Source organism: Colias eurytheme, chromosome 10 (genome assembly GCF_061535395.1).
Source record: "Colias eurytheme isolate Ceu_HAF_F1 chromosome 10, ilColEury1 Martin Lab GWU primary, whole genome shotgun sequence".
In the NCBI taxonomy this organism is placed as follows: domain Eukaryota; kingdom Metazoa; phylum Arthropoda; class Insecta; order Lepidoptera; family Pieridae; genus Colias; species Colias eurytheme.
This window is the reverse complement of record NC_142989.1, coordinates 1480789-1487201: the sequence shown is the minus strand read 5'-3', so window position 1 is coordinate 1487201 and position 6413 is coordinate 1480789.

The following is a 6413-nucleotide window of genomic DNA, read 5'->3' as shown; positions in this document are numbered from 1 at the left end:
CTTTGTAACTTGTATTATATTTAGATGCGGAATAAATATTTGGATGGTACTTCTTAAGTATAAATTAATTAAGATACATCAACACGAAAAGAAGTGTATAAGAAAATTGGTTAAGAATTCCAATGGTTCATTCAGTTCATTTCTTTGTGTGTTTGTGTGAATCCTTCACGGTCATATAATCAAAACTTTTCTATTCTTATAACGTTGTATTTAAAAGTATAAACATTTCTTCTGTTTAGTATACCAGGATATAATGACGACCTTCGTTACAGTAGGTACACCGTAAATCCTTACGAATAACATTGAACTTTCAAGATCGTGACCAACTGTTTCAGTGTATTATAACTTTCTTAGCGTGCAAGTAACTGTTTTTCATTTGAAGGAATTCCATTTTGCATACAATGTACCTCGTACATTGAATAACTAGATCTTAACTTGATTCAAAAGCTTGTGAAATTCCTTTTTATAACGTTTTATTTGATCGTTGATTAAAATTTACTTTATATATTTGAATAAACATGTTTTGCACGAGGAAATTACGCAAATTATAAATTATGCTTTCATGATAGCAAATAAGTGTTGTTTAATTTAAAAACGCAAGGCTACATATTAGCTGTGATATAAGTATGTCTGTATGTAAAACTCTACGAAAACCGGAGAGAGATTCTTCAGAATATAAACATTGGTTATTTTCATGGATATCATTGTAAACAATACGGTATTACATATGAATTGGTCTCGTCAAAGTAACCTTAATTGAAAGAGATACAGATGCATCCTGTTATAGGCTTGCAGCAATTAACCGACGTCACAAACAAAAAGAACGTATGGAATACAGTAACTGAATACACTCCCCCACAAAGGCATCTCATTATCAAGTATTAACCTTTTAACCGCCTACGTCGGATTAATCCGACAAATATTTTCGGGCCCATTTCGCCAGAGTCGTATATTTACGACCAAAATATCACTGCTCGTTTAATCAGCTTTTTTATTTAATTACGCTGTATTCTATCAAAAATATGTTTATATTAGGCAAATAGTTAACTAAGTAATCATTTACAGTTTAATACACTTTAGCCTCTTAATTAGGAGTCCTAAAAATAATGTCCAAAGTTAGATGAATTACTAACATTATTTTTAGAAAATTGTATTAATGTACAACGCCCATGACGACAAAATCCGACATGAGGGACGGGACATATGCGATACAAAAATAAACATAAATCAAAATATTTCTCGTTATACTGACTAATTAACTTTAAAACAAATACAGCAATTGTTAATAAAACATTTGTTTACAAATATTTGTGAGTATTTCATTTAATTCCTTTAAAATTAAGTAAATTTACATATGAAATGTCATCGATTCAATTGATGGTTCCCATCCCTAGCCTACATGTTCCGAAACTTACTTTGTTAGTACGCCCTGCGCTACGGTCGGATAAAGACGACCGCTTCTTACGTCATAAACGAGTGCCGACTTCTGGAATTTTCCATCAGTGTTGTGCTTGTGCATGAAGTTTTACGTTCGTATGTCGATAAATTCTCTGGACTGATTTTATTGTGAATAGTTTAAGTAATAAATAATAATTAATAAATCGTTCAAATTTTTAAACACTTTTTGTTTTACTGACTTGCGAAAAATGTCGAATAATTTCGTAAGGTACCTAAGTAGTATTCAAGTAGGTAGGTACCTATATCTCCACCAAGCTAAGTTAACACCTCGCTGGAATGCGGCATGTACCCGTATAATATAATGTTAAAAACAACAAATGCAAAGTAAAATCTAACAAACATTTGTTTACTTTTTTAAAGTCATAGCGAATCCTTTTTTACAGCCCGTACCTACCTAAGCCTCAGTGTGACGTAAACGACGCGAGGTGCAAACTTAGCTTAGTGAGATGTAGTTGTTAGTTAACCACGCTCGCAAATGCAAATGTCGTTATTAAAACGAAATATCGACATCACAAAGTTAAGTATTGCACATCCCTCTTTCTTTTAGGTATTTAATTTTCGATTCACTGTGCCGGGCGCTAGGGACACGCCAACTGTTCTGAAGTCGGGCGGTTAAAAGGTTAATAGCAGTTACTTCACGAGCCACTTTACACAAGCCTCACCAAATATTAGCCGTGAGATAGCTCACGTCACAGTGCAGAGGCAGCGTCACTTTGTTTGAACTGTCACGTGATAAGCAATCAACACCTTCCGTAAAGTCACCTAGAGATATTCCATGTCTTAGGTTAGGAAAATGGAAGTTGAGAGGTAAGTTTGAAGATTACTTTTACATTACATTACATTACTGGAGTGGCGCAGGGACCCAAAGTGAGTATTGGCCTACGACAATAAGAGCCTCCAAGTTTGAAGATCCTTTCTAATATTATATAAACGTCTTATCCATATAATAAATGCGAAAATAACCACGTCTGTCTATCTGTCTCTTCTTCAAATCAAAACAAAACTAATGAACCAATTTGGATAGGATAGACATAGGACGCTTTTATCTCGGAATGCCATGGTTTTCCCTCGACTACGCAGGCGAAGTCGCGGGCGGAAAGCTATTATTAAACATTGTATCCTGAAAAGCCTAGTGACTCATTTATTGATTTCAGACATTTTGTGTTTACAATGAAAATTTATTACGATGTTATAAAAATCATCTTGTAATCTTGGCTTCAACTTTTTACGTCAGCGCAGACGAATCACGTAAGTGCGTATGAAATTCCGGAAAGCTATCCAATTAGGCGTAACTACTAACGAAAGAACATAAACAGTTTAGAAAATATATAATATGATTCAATGTTCAAAGTAAAGTTTTAGGATATTTCGTTATAGAGAAATTGCAGTCGTGTGTTCTTTTTTAGGTATGTGGCAAATGCATTGAATCTGTTTCATCGATCGATTTTTATTACGAGCAAGGAGTGCTTTCCCATGTACGTGACGAGATTCTCTTTTTATTAGCTTTGGAATATTTGAGCCAGAACCGTTTGCATTGGGTAGAATACCGATTCTTTAAGGTCACTATCGCAATTAAGTTTTGAATGCTTCTCGAATTATATTAACTGGCTCTATATAAAGATTCAAAGTGAATTAATAATAATTATTGTATGCTATGTAACTATAGTAAAAACATGAATGTTCCTTAATTTTGTTCTTAATATCTTTGTATGTACCATGTTTTCATGCAATAAATGATTTATTTATTTATTTATTATTTATTTATTAAGTTTCAAAGTTTTCTCATAAGAATACCATCGATATGCTGGATCATGTTTATTGTTAATTTTGAAAAGCAATAACACTAGTCCAAGGTTCGTTGGCTGTATTTTATTCGTCTGCTAGGACACATAAAGTTGCTAGTAAAAATCGATCTGTTCATAAGAAGCCTAATACGTGTCTGACCTATACATTACTGGAGGACACGGGAGTTTATTACATCTTATAGATATAGAGAAATCGCCTGCTGTTCTGGTTTCCATTACAAAATAATGCTCTTAACATTTCATTAAACACTAACACAACATAACACTTAAATTGTTTATTTAATTTTGCAAATGATAACAAAATGTTACTAATCTATAATATAAAAATGAATCCCAAAATGTGTTGGTAAGCGCATAACTCGAGAACGGCTGAACCGATTTCGATAATTCTTTTTTTATTATATTCCTTGAAGTACGAGGATGGTTCTTATGTAGAAAACGTAAATATGAACCACGGGCGAAGTCGGGGCGGACCGCTAGTACTGAATAAATATGGTATTGTGTGAATGGAGGAAGGAAGTTAACATATTTGCATTACTTATAAGTCGTTAGTAATAAATAAAACAAATTATGTAAATACATTTACTTGTGGTATTAGCACCTGTGTTGTGAAAATGACAATTATTTTATGTTATAGTAGAGCCATTTTAATAGGCAACATTTGACAGTTCAACAAAATTCAACAACGTAACCTAGTAACGGCAACATAGAATAACATGATATTTCTTTCTGTTAGATCTGCACATTTGCTTAACTTTTTTCAATAACGATTACATATTTATAATAATAATGACCGATACAAGTAATTTTAAGATTTCATTTTACTGATGAACCATTCTAAACATAATAAACAATTTCTGAATTGAAGAACTGACGTCGCTACAATTTTGTGTCAATAAACCTTTTTTCTTTTTAAATACCAGAGAATAGAGATGTTACTCTAAAAATCGAGATCTGACATCTAGAATCGAATGCATTGATTACTTGTGAACAAAAATCATCATAAATTAATAAATTCGATTTACAAATGTTTCAAATCCGTATCGATTAATTCACTTTAATCGATGTTTTTAAGCAGGTTACCTCTCTTGGAAGATAAAATTGATAGACGTCAAATGTTGCCTATTAAATTGGCTCGACTATAAGCGGTAGTTAAACTTGGTATTATAAATAAATACCTTCCGTAAAAGTAAATAATATTATACACAATGACTAATGTAAACTCAGCTGATCATTTCGTATCAACTAGTGTGAAATGTACGAAGTTACAGGTAAATTTGATTAAGTAGCTCAAATATAAATAATCATTCTTCTCATGTCTAACCAACACTAATTTCCTACACTGCAGAGCATTTCAACCCAATATTACAAAAAAGTCCTTCAAAGAAGAGCTCAATCAAAAACACGATGTAGGTATATTCCCCATTTCCATTCCATACCCACATAGAAATTCGATATTATATCACCACGAAATCAACGTCACAGCTATCTTCAAAGTGACACTTTGTCCACACCGATTAATCAAGTGGCTGTAATATTATAACAGCTATTTTATATAACCCTTGTTTATGTCCGTTCGACGAGGACAAGGCCAATGACGTCACAGTGCATAGAATTAAGAATAATTTGCAGTCGTTAAACATCTGAGATCGTTAGATACAACGGTTAACTTGATCAAAGATAATGCAGTTTTAGTGGTAGATTTTATGTTAGATTTAAGGCGTTACCCGGCAATTTCGACTATGTTCAACCTCTATAAACTCTGGTACAACATAAAACACAATACCGAAAAAAATATATAAAATAGGATGGTCTTTGATCTTTAATTGCTCGCGAGGACTTTTTTCCAAAGTTAATAGATTTCTAGAAAAAAAATGTGCCGTGGTCATCGATTTTTCCGCAAATACTCTATAAACTTCGTAACCTGCTGACTTAGAGCTCTGAAATTTTTATGTTTAATAAATTATCAGTTACACAACAGTCCCTGATGAGGATATTTTGTTTCACTGATTAGTATCTTTTTAAATACAAAATGCGAGGAAAAAAGAAGGTGCAGCGGGAGAGGTTTGAGATCCGTCAAGTATGGTCAAGGTTATTAGCGCATGTAACAGCCTTAATGCAGCAATTAAATCAGCATTCAATACAAATGCAGATGTAAAACATGCCACTGCAAAACTGCACTATTTAGAGAAGCTATGAGTCATAGTTCCTATGAATAGTTTTCTTTTACTGGAATAAAATGTTATGAACGTTCTACGTCATGTGGAATAAATTATAAATGGAACTATACCTACAATACCCTTTATTTGGATGGTAGTATATTTCCAATGAAACCAAAATTAGTTCATCAATTATGAACTTTGTGACAATCAGTGATTAAAAATAGATGTATTGGATTATTTTCAGTGACGTATAAAATCGTCATGCTATCGAACCATCAAAATAACAACATCGTTAATTTTAGACTTTCAAGGACTTATGAAAGTTTTCACGCTGAAGCTGAATTATTTTTGCGTTTAATGGCACAGAACATGAGCTTAAAATTAGTTTTCAATTGCTACCGATAACGATAACTTTCAGCTAACACGCGATTTTGTCATCAGTCTTGCACAAACTCTACTTGCAAGGTCACTTAGAACTAATGCTTTTCTAAGATCATGTAAATAAATAAAATTTAGAATTCGTCTCAATAATTTATCTTATTTCTTGAGTGATCTCCTTGCTGATTTATTTAGATACGCACCGGTCGTATCTAGTAAGTTATGTAAAATATTCCCTTTACTATCATTTTATTATTGTAGTCATAATATTGCACGCCTCATAAGCGAAGCGTTGAGGTGGGTACTACAGCTGTCACTTCGCGCAAAACATCTGATTTTTCAAACTTAAAATGTCTTTATGTATCATACATTGCACTTGTAAGATAATACATACACACACATATTAAGAAAAAACACTATTTTTAACGTTCATGATATTTTTGATGTCATTTTTGTTATTTAAACTAGTTAAAAAACAGTTTAAAAAAGTTCTGTCTTGGACGTCCGTGTGTCTGTATGTGCGGATCCTTTTTCTTGTTAACACGATAGCGACCGAAATACTTTACAAATCGAGTCTTTTTTTTTCTCTTACGCTTGAGTATATGCTCAG